This window comes from Lithobates pipiens, unplaced genomic scaffold (assembly GCF_037356315.1).
Source record: "Lithobates pipiens isolate NorthernLeopardFrog02 unplaced genomic scaffold, aLitPip1_a1.2 Scaffold_16, whole genome shotgun sequence".
NCBI classification, from domain to species: Eukaryota; Metazoa; Chordata; class Amphibia; order Anura; family Ranidae; genus Lithobates; species Lithobates pipiens.
The window spans coordinates 23,261,685-23,274,329 of NW_027507748.1; the positions used below are offsets into that span (position 1 = coordinate 23,261,685).

Consider the following 12,645-nt stretch of genomic DNA (forward strand, 5'->3'; position numbering starts at 1 on the left):
GGGTTGCCACTTTTTTGAATGCAAAAAAAAAAATGGAGGGGGAGGGAGTGGCAACCCTTTCATTTGTTTTTAAATACTACAAAAAACTGCATGCGACTAAAGTGTTCAGGTTTGGCTTTAAGAAAAGGTGGCAACCCTAGATGCCATGCCTGCCCAGGTGTCTATAAAGTCTTAGAACCAAGCCACATGCCAGGTCCCAGACTCTTGTAAGATCAGAGTGGCTGTGGGATAAGGAGTTCCTCATTGACCACAAAACGAAAAAGCCTATTTTTAAACTTGGTGTTTAAAAGTTATGTAGCAGTGGCTCCTGAAGAGCATGTGCTATGCGTTTTTTAAAGCTATGCCTGGACTGCAGTTTAGTTTGGGTACAATTGTCTAAATTTAGACTTCAGCATCAGTTGGACTGTGAGATGTTCAGCCTAGCCACAGAGGGCACTGTCTCTTCTGGCAGGTGTGGAACTATGGTCTGGTTAGGTGCTTAATTTACTCTCTCAGAGCCCACCTAGTGGGAGTGGCGCTCTCGCTGTGCTTTCTGGGAGAGGGTATTTAAGATGCAGACATCACGTGGTTGTGTTCCAGTCCAGAATGATGTACTGACTTCATGGTCCTGCTCCTTCTGACCAGCCCCCAGGAAGGCTATGGCCTGGGGTGCGGATCCACCCGATTTTGATGTCTCGGGCTGGCTAGCCTGAGGCAAGGAAACTAAAGGAGGATTCTGAGGTGGTTGGGTGCCGTCTCCAGTTTGGGGGAGACCCAGTGACTTCAAGCATTCCAGGGGAGGACTGTTCAGAAGACCAAGTACGGGTTGGTTTCTTAGTAAGAGCCTGGAAGGGCTGAAGTACCCAAGATAATCTGGTCTTGTGGATATTGCCAAGCTGGCTGAAAGATCCAGGTATCCTACAGGTGTTTCTAAGTCTAGTTTCCCTACGTGTTCTTAAAATGTCTGTGGCAGAGACATATTCCTGTAAGTTCTGTGACAAAGACTTTGTTCCTGAGTAAGTACCTTGTTGGCTGCTGGGCCTTGTGAGAGAGGGACTGTCCAACCTGAGTGATCATCCAGTTGCGAATGGCTATTCTCTGGGTGCAGTCAAAGTAAGCAAGTTCTTCAACATTTAGAATTTAACACTAATAGTACCCCTGGACTTCTCCAACCCTCTGATCCCAATTTATGAGACTGTTCATTGTCTACATGTTGCGAATAAAATCCATTCAACTGGATCTGTTGTCAGTCTCTTGAGTTACTGGGCCATCTATCACGGGACACCCCTATATGTGAAACGGGAACAGAAGGTAACTGTAATCCCAAATCTAACCAGCAGCTCCTTTGGGGGGGTAGTGCTACAGTTTTTTGTTAGAATATTTATTTCCCCAGTTGTCTTCCAGGACAGCCCTTGAGAGATGGAGTACCTCCCATCGCCACAGGAAACACATTGCCAATCAGTTCAAAAGGCAGACCTTCAGGTCCCTGGTCAGTCATTTGTGTTTCCTCCGTCGGAGGAACACGTTGCTTGAAGGAACCAGGAGGACTACATCTCTCAGGGGCTGCCTGAAGAGGGTGAACCTGCGCTGGGGGACTGGGTCCTGTCTGGCAGGTTCTCTGCTAGTCCATATTTTTTCTCTTTTTAGGGCTCGGGTACTGTCCAGCATTGTAGGAGCTGACCCGCTCCCTTCCTCTCTCCAGTGCCGAGGTGGCCAGCGTCAGGCTGATGCGAGTTGCCCCTGAGAGCAGTGCGGCAGCCTGTGTCCTCCTCTGCGCTGATAGCGGTGGGGGTCGGAGACGCCGTTGCGTCATTTCCGGCGGACCCGCGTCATCCCTGTGTGCTGAGACTCCGGTTCCGGGTCTCTGAAAGGCACAGGGAGGAAGAGGAAAGCCCACACTGTGCCTGTTCGATCCCGCCAGCGTCCAGCTGCACCGGACTGGCGGCGGGATCCGGATCTCAAGGGGGACCATGGAGGCTAATCCCCAGGACGCTCCGGGGGAGGCAGGCACCAGTCAAAACCAGGTAGGCTGCTGGGCACGTCATTACACTGGTGGTTGGTGGTAGTGCTAAGGCTGGGACTTGTAGTACACCAGGGCGGTGTTCACTTAACAGATCGGGTGATTGTGTGTGTGGTGGTACAGCACAGGTGTTCCCTAGCATATTAAGTCTAATTACTAAGGATTCCCTCTTTCTTGTTTCAGACTAAGGAAGCCCCAAGGGAAGATAAATCTGGCCGCAAAAAATGTCCAAACTGTGGAAATAGGTTATCTTCGGGTTCTGGTAAAGCCTTATGCAAACAGTGTATTGCAGGCATTCTCAAAACAGAGGCAGATTCCCCCTTGGCTAAGTTTCTGGGCTCCTTTTAAAGAGGAAATGGCTTCAACTTTTAAATCACTTCGTGATTTGATTACGGACGAATCTCCTCCTCACCATGCCTTACGACACCTAGTTCCGGGGAGCCCCGTATAGTCAGGGAGCATAGCCCCGCCTTAGTTAGTCCTGAATCCTCTGACGTTAATTCAGATCAAGATGAGGATCAGGCTGTAGCTAACAAAGTATAAGCTTTCTCTTGAGGAGCTTTTGAGCGCCATTTATGATACGCTGGAAATTGATGTAAAAGAGACTCCATTATCCAGGCATGATTTAATGTATGAGGCTATGGGGAAGAGGAAGGTGAAAGTTTTTCCCATACATAAGGTACTTTCTGATCTGGTTCTTAAGGAGTGGTCTGAACCAGACAAAAAAGTCTTTCCCAATTCCTTAAAAAGAAGGTTCCCTTTTGACGAGAGCCCAGAGGCGGTCTGGAATAAGAATCCAAAACTAGACGCACCTCTTTCCAAGGTCTCAAAGCAATCTGACTTGGCCTTCGAAGACATGGGTCACCTAAAGGATCCAATGGATAGAAGGACAGATGTGGTCCTAAAGAGGGCCTGGAATGCCTCCATGGCCGGGTTAAAACCAGCTCTAGCCACATTTTGTGTGGCTAGAAATTTGGAGTTCTGGCTATCACAGCTGCAAGAGCATCTAAAAGCAGGCACTCCTAGGGCTGAGCTATTAAAGACCTTTCCTATGCTCTTTAAGGCCATGAGTTTTATCTCTGATGCCTCCACTGATTCAGTGAAATTTATGGCTAAAACAGAAGCACTTTCAGTGGCAGCTAGGAGAGCGGTGTGGATGAAGACATGGGGTGGTGGCATCCAAATCTCGCTTATGTAGTGTCCCTTTTACAGGGGATTTGGTCTTTGGCTCTGAATTGGATACCGCCTTAGAAAGGATGGCAGACAGGAAGAAGACTTTTCCCATCAAAACGAAAAATTTTCAAAGAAAAATTTTTCGTCCCTTTAAGGAACCCTCCAAAGGGGAGGAGTTCAAGCCTAAAAAGCACTGGACAGGTCAAAAAGGAAAGGGAAAAGGGGGCTTACTTTTTAGCCGCCCCAGCCAGGCCCCTAAGCCCCAGTGACGTCAGGCTCCCTGTGGGGGGAAGGTTATCAAGCTTTCTTCCACAATGGGAGAAGATAACCTCAAACAAGTTTGTTTTAAACATAATAAAGAAAGGGTATGCACTAGAGTTTCAAAACTGCCCACCCTCAAAGTTTCTGTTAACAAAACTCCCGAGCCATTCAGAGAAGGCCAGGGCTTTACCTTTGTTGATAGGGGAAATGGTGGATCAAGAGGTATTGACACCAGTCCCCGTTCAGGAGCAGGGGGACGGTTTTTACTCTCATATATTTGTGGTAAAAAAAAGCCGTCTGGGAAGTTCAGACTGATTATGAACCTCCACCCTCTGAATCTCTCCATCCGATACAAGAAGTTTCGGATGGAATCGATCTATTCAATAAGGAATCTTCTCCAAGAGGGAGTATTTATGGCTACCCTGGATTTAAGGGACGCTTATCTGCATATACCTATAAGGAAGGAATGCCAGAAATTTCTTCGCATTGCTATTCAGATGCAAAGATTTATCATTTTCAGTGCAGAGCTCTTCCATTCGGACTGTCAGCCTCCCCGAGAATCTTTACCAAAGTTCTCGGGGAAGCATTAGTTCCGTTAAGACTTCAGTCGGTCTCGATCATTCCATATCTAGACGACTTACTACTGATGGCCCACTCGGAGAAAAAGCTCTCTCAGGACTTACAGTTAACACAACTCAGTTTAGGACAGCTGGGATTGATTATCAGTCAGGAAAAATCCAAGACTGTTCCTACTCAGGAGATCCTATACCTAGGCTACAAAGTCAGCTCAGTGGAGAAAACGATAGTTCTGCCGGAGGAAAAGATTTTGAACCTTTGGCGCAGAATCTCTTTTCTCCAAACCTCTTCCAAGTGCATAGTCAGAGAGATCATGTCAGTGCTAGGCCTCATGATGGCAGCCATTCCAGCTGTGCAATGGGCCAGGTTCCATCAAAGAGACCTCCTGGGTTTCTTGCTAAATCACTTGAAGGGCAAGGAGTTGGAGGAAGAGGTATCACTTCCCAGAAGAATAAAACGCAGGGAAGAACGCAGGGAACCTAAACAAGGGGGGTACTCTGACCACAGATGCGAGCAGTTGGAGTTGGGGAGCTCATCTTAACTCAGACTGGGCCCAGGGCCTGTGGACTCAGGAGGAGAGGCTTCTCTCTTCCAATTGTAAGGAGTTAGCGGCAATCCTCAGGGCCATTTTGGCCTTCCAGACCTTGCTACAGGGTCATCATCTACAGGTCCGCTCAGACAATATGATGGCTGTAGCATATCTGAACAAACAAGGAGGTACCAGAAGTCCTCGTTTAATATCAGTGGCCAGGCACATTTTTCAGTGGGCAGAGTCCAATCTAAAATCCATTTCTGCGATTCATTTGAAGGGGGAGATGAACAGCACTGTGGACTTCTTGAGTCGACAACAAGTATCGAATCAAGAATGGTCACTACATCCAGAAGTTTTCAATCTGATAGTAACTCACTGGGGAAGGCCAGTAGTGGATCTTTTTGCAAACATGTCGAATGCAAAAGTCCAAAATTTTTGCTCTCTATGCCCAGGGGATTGTCCCTTGGCAGTAGATGCTTTTCAAACTCCATGGTCGTTCAGCCTGGCATATGCGTTTCCGCCTCTCCACCTTATCCCAAGGGTTCTAGCAAAGTTCCTTGAGGAGGAGACTTGCTTAACCACTTGCCGCCCACCCTATTACAAATAGACGGTGGCAAAGTGGTTTCATAATCCTGACCGGACGTCATATGACGTCCTCAGGATTATGAGCCGCTGCGCGCCCCCGGGGGCGCGCATCGCGGCGATCGTTGTTGCGGGGTGTCAGTCTGACACCCGGCAACTATGATCTCGGTAAAGAGTCTCCGACGGAGACTCTTTACCACGTGATCAGCCGTGTCCAATCACGGCTGATCACAGTGTAAATGGGAAGAGCCGGTGATCAATTATCAGCACACCCCCCCCCCATGGATGCCAACACTGGACCACCAGGGACGCCACCAGACCACCAGGGAAAAGGTAATCCTCCCTAGACCACCAGGGATGCCAATGGTCAGCACAATGGATGCCAATCAGTGCCCATAATGGATGCCAATCAGTGCCCACAATGGGCATCACTGATTGGCATGCATTATTGTTTGGCACTGATTGGCATCCATTAGTACAGTATAACACCAATGCCGCCTATGAGCGCCCACCTGTGCCGCCTATGAGTGCCCACCTGTGCCTCCTATCAGTGCCCACCCATGCCCATCTGTGCCGCCTATCCATGCCCATCTGTGCCGCCTATCCATGCCCATCTCTGCCGCCCATCCATGCCAATCCGTGCCAGCTATCAGTGTCCATCCGTGTCGCCCATCCGTGCCGCCTATCAGTGCCACCTATCAGTGTCCATCAATGCCACCTCATCAGTGCCACTTCATTGGTGCCCATCAGTGCCGCCTTATCAGTGCCCATCAGTGTAGCCCCATCAGTGCCCATCAGTGAAGGAGAAAACGTACTTATTTACAAAGTTTTGAAACTGAAACAAAAAAAAAACATTTTTTTTTTCAAAATTTTCGGTATTTTTTTATTTGTAGGGAAAAAATAAAAACCGTAGAGGTGATCAAATACCACCAGAAGAAAGCTCTATTTGTGGGGAAAAAATGATAAAAATTTCATTTGGGTACAGTGTAGCATGACCGCGCAATAGTCATTCAAATTGCGACAGCGCTGAAAGCTCAAAATTGGTCTGGGCGGGAAGGTGTTTAAGTGCCCTGTATTGAAGTGGTTAATCCTGGTGGCACCATATTGGCCCAAAAGGCCATGGTTTACAATGCTGCTACAGCTGTCGGACCAGCCTCCACTGAGACTCCCCTGCAGACGAGATCTCCTGTCGCAGGGACCTCTTTTTCACCCTCAGGTAACCTTGTTGAACCTCTCGGCGTGGTTACTGAGGAGGAAATCTTGAGAAGTAAGGGTCTGACGGATAGGGTGATTCAGACCCTGTTACAGAGTAGAAAACCAACTACCAGGGCTATATATAGGAAAGTCTGGAGAAAATTCAATAGTTGGTTGGACAACTGTGGGAGGAAGGGCATGCACACAGCTGATATCCTTCAGTTCTTACAAGAGGGGGTAGACAAGGGGTTAACCCCTAGTACTATCAAGGTTCAGATAGCTGCCTTAATCGTGTACTTAGAAAGACGTTTGCAGGAAGATCCCTTCATTTCTAGGTTTTGTAAAGCAATCTCTAGACGTAAACCAGTCAGAGTCAACCAAACTCCTTCCTGGGATTTAGCTGTCGTTCTGAAAGCTTTCTTAGGATCTCCTTTCGAACCTATATCAGAGTCCTCTCTAAGATTGGTCACATTCAAGACAGTCCTGTTGGTAGCAATCACTTCAGCCCGTAGGGTTAGTGAGATGCAAGCTTTTTCAATAAGAGAACCATTCCTACAGATCTTGGAAGACAGAGTAATTCTAAAGACAGACCCTGGGCTCTTGCCAAAAGTGGCATCTAAATTTCACAGGACGCAGGACATTGTCCTTCCTTCCTTCTGTCAGAATGCATCAAATAAGAAGGAGGAAACCTTTCATTTGTTGGATGTTAAATGTTGTATTTTAGAATACCTTGAAGTGACAAGTCCGTTTAGAATCTCAGATTCCCTTTTCATCCTTTTTTCAGGTCAACGCAAAGGACAGAAGGCCTCAAAAGCCGCCATAGCTAGGTGGATCAGGTTAGCTATAGCAGAGGGCTATAGAGCAATGGACAAAGATCCTCCTAAGGGTGTTTGGGCCCATTCCACAAGGGCATTGGCGGCTTCTTGGGCAGAAAGGGCTGGTGCTACCCCGGAGCAAATTTGTAAGGCAGCCACGTGGTCAAGCTTTTCCACCTTTACAAAACATTATCGACTGGATCTAATGTCCAGTCAGGATCAGGCTTTTGGGAGGAAAGTCCTCCAGGCCGTGGTCCCACCCTAATCTGGTAAGTACTTAGGTATCCTCTCAAGGGCTGTCCTGGAAGACCACTGGGGAAAACTGGAGTTAGTACTCACCGGTAACTCCTTTTCCATGACAGCACGATCCCACCCTTTATTTTTTTCACAAGCTTAATACAATAACGATGTTGTTTGGTGTGGTTATGTTGTTGTGTTTTACAGTTCCATCCTTCGGTTCTTGGTAAATGACTGACTAGGGACCTGAAGGTCCGCCTTTTGAACTGATTGGCAATGTGTTTCCTGTGGCGATGGGAGGGACTCCATCTCTCAAGAGCTGTCCTGGAAGACCACTGGAAAAGGAGTTACCGGTGAGTACTAACTCCAGTTGTTTGGCCTAATGTCATGGACACATGACCGGACTTTCCGGCAGCCTAGGTTCGATGGTCTTCCCGCTGGACTTTCAGCGGACTCTTAATGGACTTTCCTAATGAACGGACTTGGACACACACAATCACACCAAAGTCTGAAAGATTCGAACATGATGACTTATGATCGGACTAGAATAAGGAAGTTCATAGCCAGTAGCCAATAGCCTGTCGGACTAGCATACAGACGAACTGATTTTTCGGCCGGACTCGAGTCCGGCGGAAAGATTTGAAACCTGTTTTAAATCTAAAGTCCGTCCGGTGGACTTAGAAAGAAGTCTTGACTCAAAATTGTCCCCAGGACTGCCCGTCTGTGTGCTAGTCCGCCGGACTTTTGAAATGAACGGACTTGCCCACACACGGAGTGAAGTCCATTTTGAACGTGGCTCCAGGTAGATGGAACTAGCGAAGGAAGTCAATATTGCCGCCTCTGTTGTCAAGATTAACACCTTGCTAGCCCCCAAAGTCCATAGCAGACCCTTATCTGAGCACGCAGCCTGGTCAGTCAGGAAAGGGGGTGGGGATGAGCGAGCGCCCCCCCCCCCCTCCTGCTGAGTCGTACCAGGCCACGATCCCTCAACATGGGGGGGTGCTTTGGGGAAGGGGGGCCCTGCACCCCCCACCCCAAAGCACCTTGTCCCCATGTTGATGAGGACAAGGGCCTCTTCCAGACAACCCTGGCTGTGGGTCTGCAGGCGTGGGACTTATAATAATCCAGGAGCCCCCTTTAATAATGATGTACCCCTACCCATTCACCTGGGGGAAAAAAAGTGTACATAAAAAAACACAACACAGGTTTTTAACTAGATGCCGACTGCCGGCCATCAAATGAAGGCCAGACGGCGCACCTATTGTGGCCGGAGGCCGTCATATGCACGTGCGCGCGCATCCCTGTTTCTTCGGTGGCGGCGTGTCACGCAGACACCGCTCACCACCGAAGGGGGTGAACAGCCATTCGTTATGGCTGTTTACCACGTGATCGGCCGTGATGAAGTCACGGCCGATCACAGATGGTCACACCCCGAACGTGCACGGCGCATGCGCGTGATCGTGAACACTGCTCGTCACCAACGCTGGTAAACAGCCATTGGCCGGCTGTTTACCCACGTGATCGGCTGTGATCCTTTCACAGTCGATCAATAAAATGTAAACAAACCGCGGTAACGGGATGTTGCCGGGTTCTCCTCCTCACACACCAATCGTGTGTGAGGAGGAGATTGCGGTAACATCTCGTTACCGCATACAGTAAACACCAATCATACTGATTGCCCCCCCAATAAAGAGGACCTATCACCACCCCTCATAGTACCTGTCAATCACAGTCCATCAGAGTACCTGTCACAGTCCATCAGAGTATTTGAGTACCTGTCCCAGCCCATCAGAGTACCCGAGTACCTGTCCCAGCCCATCAGAGTACCCGAGTACCTGTCCCAGCCCATCAGAGTACCTGAGTACCTGTCCCAGTTCATCTGAGTACCCGAGTACCTGTCCCAGCCCATCAGAGTACCCGAGTACCTGTCCTGGCCCATCAGAGTACCCGAGTACCTGTCCCGGCCCATCAGAGTACCCGAGTACCTGTCCCGGCCCATCAGAGTACCCGAGTACCTGTCCCGGCACATCAGAGTACCCGAGTACCTGTCCCGGCACATCAAAGTACCCGAGTACCTGTCACGGCCCATCAGTGTACCCGAGTACCTGTCACGGCCCATCAGGGTACCCGAGTATCTGTCACGGCCCATCAGGGTACCCGAGTACCTGTCACAGTCCATTAGAGTACCCGAGTACCTGTCACAGCCCATCTGAGTACCCGAGTACCTGTCACAGTCCATCAGGGTACACGAGTACCTGTCACAGTCCATTAGAGTACCGAGTACCTGTCACAGTCCATCAGGGTACCCGAGTACCTGTCACAGCCCATCTGAGTACCCGAGTACCTGTCACAGTCCATCAGAGTACCGAGTACCTGTCACAGTCCATTAGAGTACCGAGTACCTGTCACAGTCCATTAGAGTACCGAGTACCTGTCACAGTCCATCAGGGTACCCGAGTACCTGTCACAGCCCCTCTGAGTACCCGAGTACCTGTTCCAGTCCATCTGTGTACCAGAGTACCTGTCACAGTCCATCTGAGTACCCGAGTACCTGTCACAGTCCATATGAGTACCTGTCACCGCCCTTCAGAGTACCCAAATACCAGTCACTAAACCTTCAGAGTACCTGTCACCAGGCCATCAGAGTACCTGAGTACTTGTCACCAGGCCATCAGAGTACCTGAGTACTTGTCACCAGGCCATCAGAGTACCCGAGTACCTGTCACCAGGCCATCAGAGTACCCGAGTACCTGTCACCAGGCCATCAGAGTACCCGAGTACCTGTCACCAGGCCATCAGAGTACCCGAGTACCTGTCACCAGGCCATCAGAGTACCCGAGTACCTGTCACCAGGCCATCAGAGTACCCGAGTACCTGTCACCAGGCCATCAGAGTACCCGAGTACATGTCACCAGGCCATCAGAGTACCCGAGTACCTATCTCCAGCCCATCAGAGTACCCGAGTACCTATTTGCAGCCCATGTCTCATAGAATATATGTTGGGTTGTTTGCTTTCCAAAATGGAGTCATTTTGTGGGTAATTGCACTGTCCTGGTGGTCCAGGACCTTCAAAAGTGCGATGGGTAGGAATGAAATGAGATGTGTCATTTATGCTCCTAGAACGCCTGAACGTACTACTTCAATGTTGGGCCTCTCTATGTGGCCAGGCTGTGTAAAAGTCCTACACATGTGGTATCGCCATACTCGGGAGGAGTAGCAGAATGTATTTTGGGGTGTAATTTTTGCTATATACATGCTATGTGTTAAAAATATCTTATAAATTGACAATTTTGTGTAAAAAAAAAATGCGTTTTAATTTTTTTACACATATTCCAAAAACTTCTGGAAAAAAATTAACCATTCAAAAGACTCACTATGCCTCACAGATTATACGTTGGGGTGTTTGCTTTCCAAAAGGGGGTAATTTTATGGGAAATTCCATTGTCCTGGTACTCCAGGGACTTCAAAAGTGTAATAGGTGGTTGAGAAATGAGATGAGTCATTTTTGCTCGTAGAACATCTGAAGGTACTACATCAATGTTGGTGCTCTGTATGTGGCCAGGCTGTGTAAAAGTCTCACACATGTGGTATCGCCGTACTCGGGAAGAGTAGCAGAATGTATTTTGGGGTGTAATTTGTTGTATGCATATGCTGTGTGTGAGAAATAACCTGATAATATGACAATTTAGTAAAAAAAAAAATAAAAAAAAAAATCTTCATTTTGCAAAGAATTGTGGGAAAAAATGACAACTTAAAAAAACTCACCATGCTACTTACTTAATACCTTGGGATGTCTACTTTGTAAAAAGGGGTTATTTGGGGGATATTTGTACTTTCCTGACTTGTTAGTGTCTCAAGAAATGAGGTACACCTGATGTACTGAAGGCCTGATCAGAAGTGATCAATTTTCAGTGATTGGCACCATAGTTTGTAGACTCTATAACTTTCACAAAGACCAAATAATATATACTAATGTGGGTTATTTTTACCAAAGATATGTAGCAGTATAAATTTTGGCCAAAATTTATGAAGAAAAATTACTAATTAGCAAAATTTTTTGACAGAAACAAAGAAAAAGGCATTTTTTTCACAAAATTTACGTTTTATTTTATTTATAGCACAAAAAATAAAAAACCCACTAGTGATTAAATACCACTAAAAGAAAGCTCTATTTGTGTGGAAAAAAGGACGCAAGTTTCATATGGATACAGTGTTGGATGACTGAGTAATTGTCATTCAAACTGTGAGAGCGCTGAAAGCTGAAAATTGGTCTGGTCAGGAAGGGGGTGTAACTGCAATGTATTGAGGTGGTTAAAGTTCTTTATTAGACAGCTCCGGGGGTCTTCTCGTTGGACTCCTCTGCTATTTTCTGCTCTTTTGCTAGCTCTTTTACTAGCGGAGGGGCCCTTCTTTCTCCTTCGTCACCGCCGCCTGGGGGTCTTCTTCCGACTTCGGGGGGTCTTGTCGCTCTCTTCGGTTCTTCTTGCCGGGCCTCCGCTTTCTTCTTCCAGCTCTTTAACTAGCGTTGGCCCGGTCTTCTGTTGCTGTTGCCGCCACCGCCTTCTTCTTCTTCCTTCTTCTTTCTCTTCTTCCGATGTTGACACAACGCTCTCTCTGGCCATAATGGCAGGGACGCGTTGTGCGGTGACTTATATAGGGATAAGGGGCAGGGTCACCGGGTGATGTCACATGGTGACTCCGCCCCTTATGATGTCACAGTCCCAGCATCCTCCAGGACCTGATAGTCTGATCATGTGTACGCGGCTTTAGAGTCTGAAAAAGACTTGAGACTGGGACAGAGGTTCACCTTTCAGCAGGACAACGACCCTAAACATACAGCCAGAGCTACAATGGAATGGTTTAGATCAAAGCATATTCATGTGTTAGAATGGCCCAGTCACAGTCCAGACCTAAATCCAATTGAGAATCTGTGGCAAGACTAGAAAATTGCTGTTCACAGATGCTTTCCATCCAAGCTGAGCTATATGGCAAAGAATGGGCAAAAAATGTCCCTCTCTAGATGTACAAATCTGGTAGAGACATCCCCAAAAAGACTTGCAGCTGTAATTGCAGTAAAAGGCAGCTCTACAAAGTATTGACTCCGAGGGGCACCATACAAAAGTACCCCCCACACTTTTCACATATTTATTTGTAAAAAAAATTTGAAAATCATTGCCCTTCCACTTCACAAATATGTGCCACTTTGTGTTGGTCTATCACATAAAATCCCAATAAAATACATTTAAGTTTTTGGTTGTAACATGACAAAATGTGGG

At 47.7% G+C, this 12,645-nt stretch overlaps 1 protein-coding gene across 2 annotated transcripts in view; it reads left to right on the plus strand.

Annotated features, from left to right (window-relative positions):
* The window catches only part of LOC143981671 (cystatin-B-like), a 170,694-nt gene that overhangs the window by 116,818 nt on the left and 41,231 nt on the right, over positions 1 to 12,645 (plus strand). The gene's annotated exons all lie outside the window — the stretch shown is intronic.